At 40.5% G+C, this 19,100-nt stretch overlaps 1 long non-coding RNA gene across 1 annotated transcript; it reads right to left on the reverse strand.

Moving 5' to 3' along the window:
- Window positions 1–2,111: 2,111 nt before the first annotated feature.
- On the reverse strand, window positions 2,112–18,477 carry LOC123060874 (uncharacterized). Its single transcript, XR_006428202.1, has 4 exons — window positions 17,841–18,477; window positions 17,059–17,135; window positions 16,374–16,497; window positions 2,112–3,535 (listed from the first exon to the last, which is right to left on the reverse strand). It is a non-coding gene; the product is annotated as an uncharacterized lncRNA (long non-coding RNA).
- Window positions 18,478–19,100: the final 623 nt, after the last annotated feature.

Genomic DNA, 19,100 nt, shown 5'->3' on the forward strand with positions numbered 1-19,100 from the left:
TGTAGCATCACGTGGCCTTTTTAAACCTGCCTCAAAACGGATCTCCATTCTTCCTTCTCTAGATTTAGTTAACCTATCGAGCATTATCCCTGATGTTTTGTTTCCTCTTGCGCCTAGGTGCTAGTCCAACAACAAACATAGGAAGTGTTAGTGTACATCAAACCGTGAGACTACATATAAAGAAGCATGCAACTGTAAGTTGACTCTAGCAACTACCTTCTTGTTGTTCAAGCTCACAAGGTTCATCTGATATTGCCAACTCGTCTTGTGTCAAGAGTGCTTGGGAAGTAGTGTCAGGTGGCAAGGGAGCATGGGAACGTGCTGCTAGCTCAGTTGACGCACGAGTACGTCGTGCAGCTGGTAGTATTGTGGTAGGTGTTGCAAGAACTAGGGTTGTCTCTGCTTGTTTGGTGGCAGCTATTTGTTTCTGTTTGTCTTTTTTTGCAACTCATGTAGCATGGGATGCCGTGTTTGTCGAATTTTCTACTGGACTTTGACCTTCTATTGCACCATCAGTACTAGCAGAATCTGCAGGATTCATCCGCTTCTCATTCCCTACCATTCTGTGTTTCTTCCTCTTTCTCTGTGCCATGTTAAGTCAAGCCGACAAGAAAAACGAATAACAATTTAGTTCTTTAGAACATATTGATGCGTGATGCAGACGAACTGAACTTTGATGTTAGACAACCACATGATAGGAGGATGTAATATGTATGGAAAACAGGACAAAAGAGATAACCAGAAGGACAGAAGAGATAACCAGAACTATGATGTGTTAACTAAGAAGAAGACATTTCACCAAATTAGAAGCAATGCAATGGAAGGTAGACACCATATGAAAGATGCTACAAATATCGCTCTGCCAAGTTAACAGTGTCTCATCATAAATGGCGTTTAAACAAATGTGAAGCAGTACAAGAAATAAATCATATGCAAGATGCAAACAACATCACACTACCATGTTAGAGGTCTCTCGTCATTAGTGCCATTGCATATTCACAGCATTGCATATTCATAGCTTATGATGTGTAAACTAAGGAGAAGGCATTTCAACAAATTAGAAGCAATGAAAGCTAGACACCATATGAAAGATGCAACGAATATCACACTACCAAGTTAAAATTGTCTCGTCATAAGTGTCATTTCAATAAATTAGTAATACAAGCTAGAAAAGAATGTGACATGTAACCTATATCACACTCCGAAGTCAAACGTTTCTGATGATAAGTGATTGTTGCAGGTTACACAATAGTAGTAATTTGATGTAAGAACATGGTGTGATAGACAGATATTGTATGTTCTAGAAACAGGAACACGTGTCTTATTCAAGTATAATGTGTAAAGTAAGAAGATGGAATTCAACAAAATTAGAAGCAATACAAGCTAGACATAACACATAACATGCAACCACATATAACAGTGCCAAGTTAGAGGGAGCACCGGTGATGCTGCACTAGGGGAGACGTGTTCATCATAAACACAGCTTTGTTGAGTGTCTATGCATGTATTGTCTTGGAAATCTCTACTCCTAATGTCTCAGTTGGTAGGTCGCGTTCCGAGTTTTATTTTCGTCCCACCTAACCCGGTCTATTTTGGTACTTCTTTGGTACTACTTCCCACCTCCCTCCCAACCGCGGAAAACCAAAAAAAAAACCCGCGATGGAGTCCCGCACCGGCACAACCTCCCATTCTTATCATCTGAGATGAACGCAAAAAAAAACTAAAAAACCGCTGGCCACAGACCGTCAAAGATTAACCAGCGAAAAAAACGGCATTGGTCTCGAACGAGTACTCGTGCCCTCGAGCGAGGTCTCGTGTGGATCTTGCGAGTGCCCTCCTTCGCCCGCCGCCGCCCATCGGTCCTTCCCCGCCATCCCTCCATTGCTCCAGCGCTGGTCCGTGGCACAACTCCCCGCTGAGCGCTTCGAGGATCCGGCGCGGATCAAAACCGCCGGTATCCATTGCGCCGGCGCGGATCCCCTTCTGGACCTGACGCTAGACAGGTCCAGGACATGGCGCCAGCTTCAACGGTGTACAAGATCCGCCCTCCAGGTATCACATATCTGAAATTTACATCCAGATCTGGAACTTACATCCATACACAAAGACAATGGTATGAACCTACATAGCAAATCTGAAATTTACATGATTTCATATACACAGTCATCACATACACACTGCCAGCACATACACACAGACATATCTGGAATTTACATCCATACAGAAATACAATGGTATGAACCTACATAGTAGATGTGAAATTTACATGATTTCATATACACAGCCATCACATACACACTGCCAGCACATGCACACAGACATATCTGAAATTTACATATATACACAAAGACAATGGTGTGAAACTCACAAAATACAAATCAATAACATAATAGATGCAAGCCAAAACTACTTCTAAGTAGCAAACCAGTGAACAACTATAAACCGTAGAACTTAGGGAACCACAGCCAAAAAAAATGTGACTGCGTGTAAAAATAAAAGAAATATTTCTTTGCAGGTAGGACGTGCCAGAGTTCTTCAAAACATTTGATGCAGAAGATTTAGTGCAAAGGAGAATGATATATATTTCACTCTCAAAAATATAAACAAAGGTTATCCCAGAATCAAAAGCTCCCACTTGTTGTGGGGTCCTGGGAAAGGGAATTATTAGGTTCTTACCCAACATTTCCCTTGTTTGATTTTTTAAGGATACTGACTCAAACCCTGGACTTCCAGGATACAAGTGGAGATATTGCCATTCTCTTGAGAAACAAGCCCAATAATAAGGGTTTGGTTCTAAAAGTAATCCTGGACCTCGAGGACACAGATGGAGATAATTTGTTTGTTAATGATAGCTCAACGAGAAATTAAAAAATGATAATCAAATTAACGGTATAAATATGAACCTAGCGTTCCATATCATGTGCTCTGGTACGGGTCCCAAAACCCTCTCCATCATTGCTATGTGTTCCAGGTTCTCATGTGTCTGAAACATATATCAAGGTAAAAGAGGAAAGACAGGCATCACAAGCAATCTAACCGAGCCTAAGCCTGCCAAAGGAATATTCCATAACATCAGAACTCAGGATTCCACTCTTGGAGTAGAAACAGTAGCCACTGCTACAGCAGTTGGTCTAACACCAAGGAAAAAGGAGAAAAGATGAGTTCTTATTCAACAAAGAAAGAACAGAGTTCAGTATAATCAATATTTATCGGTAGTTCAGTGGGGTAGAATAAGAGGATCATTGTGCAGGTTTCAGCTTGACATGTATAAAACGCACTGTACAATTTAGACCAATAAATACCCAACTGTAGTAACCACTAACGGGCACTCTACATGTGCCTTTTGCTGAATGTGTTCTATGTTTAGATTAAAGTTCAAGATCTGCTTAAAGTTCAAGATAGAATAAAGTCGAGGAACTCAATGATTGACTGTTGATGCTTTGAATTAAAGTACCTTCTTATTCATGCCTTCAAGTTCGCCATATCTCTTGCGTTCATGTTGCATCCATTATATCCATCTGATCATCTCCCAGGCCTCAAAAACACCAGAGCCAGCGGTCATTTCATTTGCGAGTGGGTAATGCAAGAAGCAAAGCCGGTGAACATGAACAAGAAGATGGCATAGCTACAGGTGGTGTTCACTGTACTATGAATACTTGCTTTTCTGCTAATTACGCTTCTTGCATAATGTGTTGCAGATCAGATGAGCGTAAAACATGCTGAAGAATACAACGCAAACTTGATACCCGTTGATGAACAAGTAGATGCTATTCGCGCGATTGAACCAGGTATATAAACTGTGAAAATACTGTGATGTGATGCCTAACGTGCAAGTCTAAAAATGACTTGTACCATGCTTAATGTCTTGCAGCACCTACGAGCGTGACAAAAATGAAAGATGGTAATCCAAACAACATATCCATAGCTGCAGATGTTGATCCTTTTTACACGACGGAGACAGGTACATGATTGATTGCGTGCATAGCAGACAAATATTGAAGTTGTATTCATGCTTACTATACTCTACAGAAGGACCGGAAAGGGTAAGGCCTGGGTACCATGATGATGGTCAAACATTAACACCTATGGCTAGCCTAACACTCCATCATGCCATTCATAACATGCAGCTACGAGATAATTCTCAAGGTATCCATAGGCATGTTATCCACCTTCCCAACCGTCGTTTTATTTGTTTTCTTATTTGTATTTATACATGCAGACGACACTGCTTCCGAACATCATGAAACTCTATCATTAAATAATGAATGCAAAAAATACGCGGATAATGCAAGGGCGGAGTACAATGCAAGGAAACGTGCAGCTTATCGGATTAAACGAAATGAGGATAGTGTCAGCTTACAAAATGAGAATCAGCCGGTAGTTGCAAAATCTGGTAAGCTTGATGGACACTCTTAGTTTGATGTGCATACGTATGTTGCGTAGTAGGTAATATTGTGCTTATATCCCGGGTAACAGAATGTATGATGCACAATAATTTGCCACTTATTAGATCATAGGGATCTTATCAACGCTCGTAGGGACATGATAAGGCTTCTTTCAGCATTGACCAGCCAGACGCTGATGGTAACATTGATGAGATCAAGAGATACGTTGACGCAAGATGGGTCACCCCTCCGGAGGCTATGTGGAGGATATTTGGTTTCCCACTGTGTGCCAATTACCCGCCTGTCTTGCAGTTGCCTCTTCATCTCCCGAATATGCACAGGGTTGCATTCAATGCACAGGCTGACTTGAACAATGTTGTTTCCTCCGAGAATGCTTCAAAATCCATGTTAACGGAATATTTCAAGGCAAACGAAAAACACCCTTGGGCAAGGCATATATTGTACAAGGATTTCCCCGGAAGCTTCACGTGGGAGAAGAAGAAGAAGTTCTGGAAGAAGCGAGTGGAGCGTTTTCAGATAGGTCGTATCGTGTCTGCCAATCCTGCCGAGGGGGAGCGATACTACCTTCGTGTGTTGTTGAACCATGTTACAGGGAAAACATCATTTGAGGACTTGCTCACCGTCAACGGCGTTGTATGTGGGAGCTTTAGAGAGGCCGGTGAAAGGTTGGGACTCATCGAGGCAAACAACACGCTCGACGACTGTCTTACTGAGGCGGAGTAGTGGGCTATGCCATGTTCTCTTAGGAGGCTCTTTGCAACAATATTGGTGCACTGCGAGCCAGGCGATGTGCGCGGTTTATGGGATAGACACCTCGAGCCTATGTCCGATGACTTCCGTCGGACACGCACGTCCCCGAACGAGGTGGAGCAGATGGTGTTGCTTGACATTAGGGGTATGTTGCAGTCGATGGGTAAAGACATTATTGATTTCGCTCTTCCAACGATCGATGATGCGTTTGACCCAACCGAGGGCGAGGCCAGAGAGATCATCGAGGAATCAACTGTTGAGTTTGACGAAAGTGACACTAAATTGTCATCTTCCCTGAATTTTGAGCAAAGGGCTGCATACGATGAAATACTAGCGTCTGTTGAATGTGGTGATGGGGTATATTCTTTGTTGATGGTCCTGGAGGTACGGGGAAGACCTTCCTCTACAGGGCGATGCTCGCCAAGGTGAGGCGCGAGGGCAAGATTGATATCGCTACCGCGATGTCGGGTGTCGCTGCTTCTATCATGCCTGGCGGCAGGACTGCCCACTCAAGGTTCAAAATCCCACTGAGTTGCGATGATGGAGCGTCGTGCAACTTCACCAAGCAAAGTGGGACCGCCAAGCTGCTAAGGGTGGCCTCATTGATACTATGGGACGAGGCCAGCATGACTAAGCGACAAGCGGTTGAGGCATTAGACAATAGCATGCGCGACATCATGGGAATACGCGACCGACCCTTTGGAGGAAAGACAGTTGTTTTTGGCGGGGACTTTAGGCAGGTGCTTCTGGTCGTCAGAAGGGGGTCACGGGGCCAGATAATTGATGCAAGCCTCCGAAGTTCTCATCTATGGAAGAGTATGCGACAGCTTCGGCTCATCACCAACATGAGGGCTGGTAATGACACTTGGTTTGCAGATTACTTGCTCAGGGTCGGTAATGGCACTGAGGAAGCCGACGACCAAGGCAACATAATACTCCCTGATGATATTTGTCTGCCATCAACAGGTGAGGTTGACGACCTGGAGAAGCTGATTGACCACGTGTTTCCAAGTCTAGATGACAACATGGCAGATTCGAGTTACATGACATCTCGCGCAATCCTTTCCACGACAAATGACAACGTCGACAAGATAAACATCCGCTTGATAGAGCGTTTCCAAGGAGATGAAGTAATCTACCATAGCTTTGACAGTGCGGAGGACGACCCATATGGCTACTATGCTCCTGAGTTTCTAAATGGATTGACTCCCAATGGTCTTCCTCCGCATGCACTCAAACTAAAGCTGAACTGCCCTGTGATACTTCTAAGGAACATTGATCCAGCTAATGGTCTGTGTAACGAGACTAGGCTTGTTGTTAGAGGTTTTGAGATGAACACCATTGATGCAGAAATCGTGATTGGACAACACGCTGGTAGGAGGGTCTTCCTTCCTCGAATACCTCTATGCCCATCTGACAACGACATGTTTCCTTTCAAGTTTAAGAGGAAGCAATTTCCTATAAGGCTTAGCTTTGCTATGACGATTAACAAGGCTCAAGGGCAGACCATCCCCATTATTGGTGTGTATCTATCTAATCTAGTGTTCTCTCATGGTCAACTCTATGTTGCTTTGTCTCGAGCCATCGTGAAGAGAAACATTAAAATACTTATTCAGAAGGAGAAGCCAAAGGATAAGGCCAACAAGCAACATAACAACCTGAAGAAGCGTAAAAGACCGACCGTTTCCTTGCTGACTTCAATGAAGAACATCGTCTACAAGGAAGTACTTACAGGATGAAGTTAGGTCGTATAAGACCTGGTGGAATTATATATGCAATTTACTCTTCCGATGGTCAAGAATTGCTGTAATGCGGTTGTATGACATATTTTTTCATTTGGTATCTCGGTTGTTAGAGGTATACACCAATAAGTTAAAGTAATAAATCCATTTCAATAAATTTATACTGTGTTATGTGTAATCTGATTTTGTACATGACACACAGCGTACTGTGTTATGTGTAAGACTAGAATCAGAAATAATGATTGGTTTCATGAAGATCTGCATCATGTTTAATTAATATTTAACCTTTATCACTGTTATTTGCTTTCCACTATCGCAATTTTTCTGGCAATGTATATGTCACACAGCGTACCGTGTTATTTGTAATTTGATATTCCGAAATAATGTTTGGCTTCATATAGAGCCGCTACCTGTTACATTTACTTTGTACAGTTTGATTAAAACCTGTAGCATGCATGTGATGTCATCATTTAGCATGCAGATTATATTTGATACATTGAATTTCAGTGTGTGATAAATTTATTTACATACTCATTAAATGGCTAAAATCTTACATGTTGGCCTACTGCCTTGAGCTTTATGAGTGTGTATGACTGTGTAATATATCCTTTGTTCAACCCACTTTTAAATGGTGTGCATTTTTCATGTACAGCTATAGCTATGAAGGTCTCTTTTTATTTAGTTCCCTAATTCTTGTTTATTTTTTGATGTTCTCATCCCTCTTTGAACAAGGAGATGTAAGTAAATGATACAGCTGGCACAAACTTGAATGAAATGTTGATGCATTCAACGTAGACTTGGACATGTTACAGCTGGCACAAACAGTATTCAACGTGGTTCTAATAAAATCCCGTGTATAAGTAAATGTTACAGCTGGCACCATCATCGTTGTTATATCTTTTCTACTATCGCAATGTTTATGGCAGTGTACATGTCACCCACCATAGTATTTCATGTGTAATATGTGATTTAGATATAATGATTGGCCTGAAAAATACCTGGAACATGCAATGAAACTTTTGTTTTATGGCAAGTGATCATGTCCATTGTTATTATTTTGATATTTTGATATTTTGATATTATGGTTGAATGTAAATTTATTGGCGTCCTTATTATCCCTGTATGTATCTGATAGGTCAGAAGTATAGGATTACGACTGGTCCTAATTATAAGACCAACACACGCAGAACGGAATTTTGTGCAGCTTTTCAAGATATATTTTCCATATGTACATCTAATAAATAATAAAATGGTAGCCTGCGTTCTTGCAAATATGCTCAAATGCCCGTGTGACTTTGGAAAAAAGATTGATTACTTGTACTTTCATGCGTCTAAACTAATTATTTATTAGTTCAGTTCAAGTTTCATTTTTATTTTTTGCATTGGTTCATGTACCTTCATTAGTTTACTGCGGATCTGAAAGAGTTCTAACCTAAAAAATTGTACAAGGCTGCATTAAACGATTGGTTCAGAGAGCAAGCATCGTTCTGCAGTATCTTAAGGACGCTTGTTGGGCTGAGGGTGGTCGACTTATAGGTTGCACCCAGCCAAGACGATTGTCTGTGCAGGTATCAACTGTTTAAATGTTCATCAAAATGTGTATCCTTCTCTAGATGCCATGTAATACTAGGTTTCTCTTTTTACCTTCTGACATGAGCATGCACCAGATTATTCTTTTGGGTACGTCCCTAGCAACTAGCATGGCGAGTAAGGATCTTAGCTAATTATCTAGAGCAAGCTTCTATATTACTTATGGATATGCTGGTGCAACATGAATCAAACCCGGGCAACATGAATCTAAGAAATAAATTATTAGAGATAGATAACTCCTAAAAGATAAGCTTGGAGGACTTTTGCAGAGCTCCCAGCCACGGAGATTTATCCAGCTTCCACTTTGTTACCTAGCCGTTTGTGATGACAGGGTTGCCATGTGGTAGTGGCCATAGTGCCCAAAAGTGTGTCTGTAACAGGAGACTTCATCCTGCAAAATTATTCATGTGCTCCGGCAGTGATTTCTAACATCCTATACGGAGCAGTCATCTGATAGAACCATGTCTGTACTAATTAGAAGATGGTAGCTGAACTTTTGTTTACTGCATTGGTATTACTAATTTCCATATGTTTGAATTTTTTTACAAGGTATGGGTTGCGTTCTATTTTACATTTGTTGTCAATGTATTTTTTATGTAGTACTATGTCACTACTATATAACACTGATTTTTAGCGTAGATATCCATGAAGCCAGCCTCATGACACTTGACGAAACACGTGCGTACGTCAATGGTGTTGTTCAAGCTAGGAACAATGGAGACTAGAAGTATCTGTGTACACAAGTGCACAATTTGGAGAATGTGACAATGCACGTGTCTGATCGCTGAAGTGTGCAGTATTTTGGAAAAAAGATTTATTATCTGTACTTTCACGTATCTAAACTAATTATTTATCAGTTCAGCTCAAGTTTCATTTTAATTTCTTGCGTTGGCTCATGTACCTTCATGAGTTTAATGCTGATCTGAAAGAGTTCTAACCTAAAAAATTGTAGAAGGCTGCATTAATCTAGGACCTAGCGAGTATTGGTTCAGAGAGGAAGCATCGTTCTGTAGTATTTTAATGACGCTGGTTGGGCTGAGGGTCGTCGACTTAAAGGTTCCACCCAGCCAAGACGTTTGGCTGTGCAGGTATCAACTGTTTAAATGTTCATCAAAATGTGTATCCTTTTCTAGATGCCATTTAATACTAGGTTTCTCTATTTACCTTCTGATCATAGCATGCACCAGATTATATTCTTTTGGGTACGTCCGTAGCAACTAGCATGGCGACTAAGGCTCTTAGCTAATTATCTAGAGCAAGCTTTTGTATTACTTATGGATTTTCTGGTGCAACATGATTCAAACCCGGGCAACATGAATCAAATAAATAAATTATTAGAGATTGATAACTCCTAAAAGATAAGCTTGGAGGACTTTCTCTGGCCTCAGCCACGGAGATTTATCCAGCTTCCCCTTTGTGACCTACCCATTTGTGACAGGGTTGCCATGTGGTAGTGGCCATAGTGTCCAAAAGTGTGTCTGTAACAGGAGACTTCAGCCTGCAAAATTATTCATGTGCTCCGGCAGTGATTTCTAACATCCTATACGGAGCAGTCAGCTGATTGAACCATAACTGTACTGCTTAGAAGATGGTAGCTGAAAATGTTTGAATTTGTTTCCTGCTCTTAGGCTACCTTTGTAGATGCATATCCTCTGCTCTCACTTACCTTTTCAACCCATTTTAATAATTTGGACAGACGCTTGCATCTAGAGTAGCTGAAGAAGTTGGTGTGGAACTTGGAGAAGAAGTACGATATACAATAAGATTTGAGGATGAAACAAACCCTGTATGATATAAGTTTTTATCCTTTCACTGATTTTCTTTGTCTGAATTCTACAGCGTGGAACACATTTTTGTACTAATTTGTTTATTGTCATGTACTCTGCTTATGCCTACATCGTTTGACACGGCATGACCATGTTCATATTGCCTACATCCGTGCGTTTGCGTGGCCGCCGAGGCTGGATACCTGGAGCTGCTAGAAGGATGGTGGCATCGGCCGCTGCTGGAGGGGATCAGTTCGTTTCGAGGTGTAGGGAGAGAATAGAGGGACGGATGGAGGAAGGCGAATCCATGGGCTTGCTGGCTTCTGCTGCTCCTTTCGGGAGAGAGCGAGAGATGAGCCATTTTTTTGACCGTATGATGTCGCTCATGTGCTGCTTCTGCTAATGCATGGACAGAGAGTGGCATCTGTCTAATACCGTTGCTGCTAATGCATTGGCATAGATAGACAAAATTATGTTTATCATTTGTACGTATGTGTGTTGTACAGATTGTTATGATGAAAAAGAACAAAAAATATGATCTTTTGCAAATCTTTGTTTGACAGAAATATTTGTAGTCCAATAATATTTTTTGATATACATTAGGATCGTAAATTTATTGTGTTATACATGATTTATTTGAAAATACTAATATTAACATTTGTCCCGTAGCTATGCACGGGCAATAACCTATAACATAATTAAAGATATCATCAAGGTAATGGAAAATAACATAATAGAAGGGAAAACAATAAATAAATTAATGTGATTATCATAAAGGTTAAGAAATATTCATATAGAAGAAAATTAATTTTTCATAGGCAACTGAAAAATCAGATACGTTTTCATAGGCAAGTGATCATAAATCACAAATTTGCATTAATGAAATATAATATGAATCATTACGAAGGATCATGGCCCGATTTTGAGATGTCTGTTTCCTTGTTTAATAAACAATTTTTAATAGGCTGCCAAATATTAAATATCTTAATATAGATATGTCACCCACGGGGGCGTAGCCAGCCAAAAACAAATTTTCATCACTATTTCGTTTTCCCGCCGCCCTATGCTTATATAAAAAAGCCCCGCTGCACCATATTTGTCACCATCTTTATGTAGAGGAGAAGTCATCTCCTCCACGACTACAATGGTAATCTCATATGGATCGTTCACCTCTAAGAGGATGATGGCGTCGCCGCCAGTTCCTGTCATCAGTCAACCCATCACCCCTCCGATTAACAGGCAAGATAGAATAATCTTTTTGTACGTATAGTTGCCATCACTAGATAATGTGTTATTTTATTGAAATAATCACCATTGTTTGGCCACTATAATGTTATGTTCGTTGTTTGGTTATTTTTATCCTCCCCTTGCAAAATAATTTTACCTCATCCTTTTGTTTTTATTCTACGCACAGGAACTTGAATTGTCATCGCGTCCAAATGGAGCACATATATCAGAATTGCTAGATTATTCAAGCTAGGGTCATGTGGAAGGCTCACATCAAAGAGAATGCCATGGGAAACTTGTACCTTCAGTTCATACTACTTGATCGGCTGGTAAGGCATTAATCATCTACTTGATAGCCCGCATTTTCAAAATACAATATTGATAAACATGTATTTTTTTGCTCATAGTTGTTATGATTCATAAATATATATTAGGGAACAAAGTTGGAAGCGATTGCGTACAACAGGCAGGCAATCCGTTTCAACAACATACTACAAACCGGTAGGACCTATGATTTCAATCGCGTCCGGTTCAACCCCACAGATTTGCCAGATGGACATTTCTGGTACCTAGCCATGGACTTTGTCACCACACTAACTGCTACGACTGAGGTTAGGATGTCGGCACAGCAAATAACACCGACAATTTTCCCACCGTGCTTCCCACAGTTTGGAGAAATATTTGAGCTACGGGACAAAACCATCACTGGTGCATCATCTTTATATTTGTTCTCGCATATTAATCCGTACAACTCAGCATCTCATTGTTATTTCAAATTTGCAATTTCAAATTTGCAGATGTGGTTGCTATCCTTGCCTACGTTGGTCAGATAGAATATAAGTGGGATTCAATATATGAACGCCGCGTCCCTTCACTCGAGATTGGCCTCATGAACTTTTAGTAAGCGCCATTTATGATTTGAGATTTTCATATGCTTTTTTTTGTAATTTTATTGTTGCAATGATAGACTAACATTTGTATTTGTCTGTAGACGGCAGATAATTTTCTTACGTGTACGTGAAGAGCACGTTGGGCGACACTTCTGCCACTTGCAATGCACTGACAAGCTGTTCGAGAAGCTTGTTGTTACTTACATTCAGGTAAATCGAAGGCAGCGATGCTTGCAAACTATGAGGGAGAGCACATTCTTCTTCTCTCCTAACATTAATGATGATCATCATTATCTACAAGGTAGGGGTTGCGTTCTATTTTAAATTTGTTGTCAATGTATTTTTTATGTACTACTATGTCACTACTATATAACACTGATTTTTATCGTAGATATCCATGAAGCCAGCCTCATGACACTTGACGAAACACGTGCGTACGTCAATGGTGTTGTTCAATCTAGGAACAATGGAGGCTAGAATTATATTTGTACGCAAGTGCACAATTTGTCTTAGATATAAAAATGTATGAACGCTTTGCATGCAACATTTTGTTGCCAATTGTCACATTATGAAGTGTTCGATTATGTCTTGGAGGTTTAATAATATGTGATATTCAATAAAAAAATCTATCTAACAGTGTCGTCATATTTCAGAGCCATATAATGTGAAGTTCTGAACTATATATTTGACTAATATATATTTGATGACCAAACTGTCCATAATGGACTTCAAATGGTAGCCTGTCTACTCTCATTTGAGCTACACGTATGAATCTCTTTCAGTCTAGGTTCAAATTTGTTAATATACAGTGCAGCGCAAAAAGGAAAATATGTTTACCTTGACAGATGCTATCGCATGCTATCATGCATTATGACATTCCAAAGATAATATAATTAATTTTGTACATGGAATCAAGGACTGCCGTATGCCCATGCGTTGTGTTTTTTTCTACACACGGAAACAATAGTTCTTCAAGTGACGCGGGCTTTTTGATCGTGGTGAGGAGGACAAAAATATAAGAAGAAAACTTTGTGTTTCTTTATATTTCTCAGACACCCGTGTTTGACGTATATTTGGGAAATAAACTAATTGTTTCTTTTTATATATCTGGAGGCAAAGTTTGGAAAGGAGTCATAGATTAGGAAATATATAATCCGGCGTTGATACATTTGCCAGGTGGAGCATGCAACGAAAATAATTTTATACCATGTTTTCCTATAGTTTTTGTTATGGAATATTGCCATTACAGAAGGATATGGGCCACCTTCTGAGTACATGCCCACGATTCCTCCCGGCGAGGATATGTCAATTAGAATTATAATTATCATTAAAGTCATTTCCTTCCAAAATGTTATATTGTCCAATCTCCCGGTCCGGCCTACCATACGTTCAATGGGTTTCCCAGTGTGGCCATTAATATTCCCTTAATCGGATATGTTTCTAAGGAAAGTTATATTAGGCTTCTTCCGATCGGGAAAGAGAGACATATATAATAGATATATAATCCGGCGTATATTTATTTGCCCAATGGAGTTTGGAAGAAAAATATATGCTTGTCCTTTTATTAGCAAGGATCTATAATGGAAACGTGCACGGATGGAATAATAAAGGGCACCTTCCAATCCATACAACATGCTAATGCGTCACCGACCTGGTGCCGGACACTCATATATACTCATATATATGGTCCGGCTGTGAGTCCACCGTTGTCCACTGCCCCCTCGCTCGCTCGTTTTGGTGCTAAGACGACTTTCTGCCCGTGCCAATGGCTGCAATGCCGATTTTTGATGGAGTGAACGACGCAGTCGAGTACATATACAACTACGTCATGCTTTCCTCAGTCGAGGAGCAGTTAGAGTTTGTTCTGGCATCCCTAAACTCTATCTATAATTTATTTGCAATTATTAGCTGCAGATCAGTACCATTATATTATGCATTATCGGCATCTTATTTTGAACCCGAGTAAAAATTTGTTCTTTCACATAACCCACGTCGATGAGTTGGTCACGTTCATAAGTTGTTGCATGGATGCACTGGTTAGGATCATGCGATCCTTTCTAAGTCTATACGGTTCTTAAGATCTAACGTAGTGGTTGCAAAAATCTGTTCATGCGCTAATATTATCCTTTTACATTACGCCATGTTAGTACCATCCACAGCACGTTATTTTAAACTACAAATTTTCAATGAACTGTAGTATATTGCAACGGGTCCTGGTGCATGATACATGTACCATTTATAGTTTTTATCATATGTGTAATAGGAATAAGTTGCAACCGAACATATCATAATAGATTTCGTTATCTTATGAAATAGTATTTATTTCCTCAAATGACATGACAACTCCAATTTTTAGGTACACACATTTCAGACCTTTCTAGAGTTGTGAATACTAAGTATTGTTTGCCCACATATTGAAGTACAATATTTTTATGATACCCTGATTTTATCAGGCCGGTTTATTTGCAGCACAATATGGATAAGGAGCCCTCGTCCATTCGTGATCGAGTTAAGTCTACGGACTATCCAAGACACCATGCGAGGTGATACATGGATCAATCCGAGCTGCTTCGATATTGCAGTGCGTAAGCTTAGTAGGGACGCGATACAGAGGAACGCAGGAACAGACTTTGTTGGCTCCACACATATATTTGATTTGCAATTCCATGGCCTAGCACAGGTGCTGAGTCAGACTAGCTTATGCCAAGCTGAACGCACCAACTTGTTGATTAACAATGTCATTGTACGGCCTTTGCCGAAATACAACGTGCTCATGACCCCTTCCATTGTAAGGATTTTCCTTTTTAAAATTTGGTGTGTATACTATCTGTTCACCATTAACTTTGTATACTTATTGTAGTACCTATTGCCGTTGTATTTGGTGGATTCCTCGTACGGCCTCCTTGCAATTAATACTGAAAATAGGAGGACTCTCCCGATTGATCATTCTAACGAGTCATTCATAGGCTCAGAGGACTTTCATGACAAGGAACTTAAGAAGGAAGCCCTGATAGTTCTGCAAGAATTTGGCAGTGTATTGCAACAGGAGAGGCCTGGTTTGAATCCCCAACTCGTGGATTGGCCACAAGATCATACCTATATTACAGCCCCGCGGTAAATGTTTTAATTGGTCATGCACATTATAGCCTCACTGGTATAGGTTCTAACATATGGAGTTTTTTTGTCACAGCCTGGACTCTGGATTCAAACTCCTACAAGAGATGGCTCACCAAGATGATACTCTCGGGCATAACATTTCCAGGACTTCGGTAGGTGCATATATAACAAGTTTCTCTCTTCCATATATTTGTTGAATATAAATTTTTGTTCTTCCACTCACATAGGTTTGTTGTGCAATTCATTCTTCAGCAATTTATTCCCTACATATATATAACAATTCATTTTTTTATGTTTTCTAGGATGCAATACAGCTCAGAAAGAACTTGCTGGTCCAGATGCTGACGATCAAAGGCAATGAAGCAGCTGGAAACATCCCAGCTGAAATTACAGCGGCCTTGATGTTTTTGGACGAATGAATATCGTATCCGCGTCGAGCACAACCGAGCGCCTCTATTTCCGGTGAGGCCAACTATCCAGAATCCTCCCGCATCTTAAATCCATTGACGCTTTTCTATTATAGGCTTTGTTCTATGTAGATACCGAATTAGCACCGCTAAACTTTTAATCTGGAAATACCACTATAGAGTACTTTGCCCTGTAATTAACAAGTCTTCCTTCGTTGCCGCGCAAGTACTTCTCTTGCATTCCCTGAAATATAAAGTATATACTATCTCTACTTCCTAATCAGTTTGAAAGATTAATTCAAACTATGCATGCTCCTAAGAAGGAGAAGTTCTTTATTATCTTGCATGTACTTTCACCAGAATGATTATTTTCGTTATACCTCACTGACCAATGATGTCAGGCTTTACTTCGTCCAAAATCAGCACATACCAGCTAGCGAATATTCAACATAAAAATATGATGGTTATAGGCACATACCTTTCATTGCCTTTAATCTTCAAGTTCTCCTTGATCTGCTCTCTACCCATGTTCGAACATGATCCAAATTTCTCTTTCATGCTCATGAGTTTCTAATAACACACTGAATTACTTTTATGTGTTCCTGAATAGAGTAACCAAATTAAGTGAAAATGGGTTTTCTTCTTGACTACATAAAGTAGAAGACGGTACCAGCATTTTCCGACAAAGAGGGAGGGGGAGGAAATAATTTATCATTAAGCTACTCTAAGGGAGTCACATCTTTTAGATTCATCTTTAAATGTAAGGAGAAAGCTGTGATAATGTAGCCATAGAGGAACAAATCCAAAATACACAAAACAAATACATTGTAGCTATCATGAGTTTTGTTGTTGGGGTCAGGCAATTGAAGATTGTGGTCATAAATGCAGTAAAGCATGCCTCTACTTATGAGAGAACAACTGAAATTACAATAAACTCCACACTGATTATAAGTATATTGTTTGTACAAAATGCTAAAAAGGAAAATAGGTCTTCATAAATTGAAGATAGTTCAGCCACATCAGATTCAGCACTACACATAACTCGCGTACATATATGCATTGTTAAATACACTTGCTAATCACATCAATACAAAAATTTCCTTTTGAGGTTTTGCAGCTCTTTGGAAATAAAACAAAAGCAACCAAAGGGCAGCTTCGAATACCTTGCCTGCGGAGACCATGCATGTTCAGCAATGAACCTCACCAGGACTCAATCATTTGGCATGAACAGAATGCTGGGCTGCAGCACACAACAAGAAGAACCAGTTCAACACGGAGTTAATTTGAAAAAACCAATGTCCAAGACAATTTGTAGTTAACAAAAATTAACATTATTGTTTCAGCTAACAACAAAAATTAACATTATTGTTTTAGTTAACAACTCCTTTCTTGCACGGACATGTATTATGTGATCAAGCAGTAAAAAGCATTTAAGGGATTATCTAAGTAAAAAATTTAGAGAGAAAAACAAAACTTTCAGACCATGAACCACCGGTCTTCACAAAATAAGTTGTCTGAGGTTAGTTATCTGCCTAAGAGAGCGTGTACTGCACGTCGATGATGCCCATTTGCTCTATAGGATCCTGCACAATTTACAGATGTTTTTCCACTATCATGCGCCCATGGACGAGGCACCTTTAGAAGTGTTTGGCATATTATGCATCTCCGAAAATATTTAAATCAGACCCCATGCGTGGAACAACTTGTTCTGCCTGATATATGTGTGCAACATGTCAGATGCAAATAATTCGATCAACTAATTATTTAGTCTAATCAGCATTGTGCTAAGCAATCAATCAATCAATTTATATATTGGTTCATATGCCAACACATCTACAAACATCCCTGGTAAATACTGGAGCCAACACCTCCACAAACCCGTGTGAGCTGCAACCTCCACACACAGAATTGCCTGCTATTGATTGAAGAGGAAGAGTAGCTATACCTGGTACGGCTCTATGAACTGTTCTCATCTGCGTCGACCGCATCCGAAGCCTCGACGGCCACCATCCTTCTCATGTCGCTGGCACGGCAGGCTCGACAAAGGGGCGGGTGTCGATTTGGGGAGAGGAGGACTCGGCCCCGAGGCGGTAGAGGCACGGGAAGGACCCGTCGCCGCTGGCGGCGGCGAGGACAAGTCGAGCACTGCCAAGCGCGGCCGCGAGATTCGCAAGGTCGGCGCGAGCAGGGCAGTCGGCGAAGACGGCATGGGCAGGGAGGCGGCGAGGTGCTTCCTAGGAGAGCGAGCGGCGGTCGAGGAGGCCGAGGATCAGGGAGAGGCGGAGGCTGCGGCTAGCGGTGGGAGAAGACTGTCCTTCCACCGCCGGCGGTGGCGACCTTTGTTTGATGTTGGTCGCCGGTTGTGTGCGTCTCTAGCCGCCGTCAGATGAGTGGAGGGGAGTTGGGGAGGGGATGAGATGGGGTGGCGGTGCAAGACGAGGTCGCCGACTGTATGGGCGAGAGCGGAGGCGGTGGGGTGGGTGACTCGCCGAGATCTGCCATCGTGAGTGGACTGGGAGTCTGGGAGTGGAGAGAGTGAGGGGATCAGGGGAGGTAGTAGATAGGTGCTGGTTGGGCTTGGGTCGTGCGGGGAAGGAGAGGTTGGGTACTGTTTTTTTTTGGTTTTTTAGGGGGTAGATTGGGTGCTGGTTGGGCCGTGTTGGTAGCTGATTTGGGCATACAAAAACATATGTATTAAAGTGTATACATATATTAATTAAACATGGAGCATACAAAAATATATTTTTATACTTATTAGATATATTCAAAGTATCACACAAAAAACACAATTTTGAGAGAAGAAACCGAATATACTTGGTTTGTGTTGGATTGCTTGCATGCTTTTATCTTTCGTCGGACAATTTTCCTTAGCCTATATAAATAAACTAAAATGATTCAAGAAATTTCAGATGACTGCTTATTTATATATGAACATTATAGTTGGTTGTTTTCTCCGAGATAAATGCAATGTCTTTTTTTATAATATGAAAAACGGGTTTTCTATTTTACAAAATAAAATAGTTGTGTTAGTTTCACTTTTATTTTTATTATATATATTATATATGTTTCTTTCATCAGAGATAAAAAGTGATGGGTCTGACATACACACTGATGTAACGATGACTGACCTAACTGAAACACTACGAGAAGAGGTGCATATAGCTAATCTTTGTATGTATGTTATACATGATAATACAAAAGGTGT

Source organism: Triticum aestivum, chromosome 3A (genome assembly GCF_018294505.1).
Source record: "Triticum aestivum cultivar Chinese Spring chromosome 3A, IWGSC CS RefSeq v2.1, whole genome shotgun sequence".
Classification (NCBI taxonomy): domain Eukaryota; kingdom Viridiplantae; phylum Streptophyta; class Magnoliopsida; order Poales; family Poaceae; genus Triticum; species Triticum aestivum.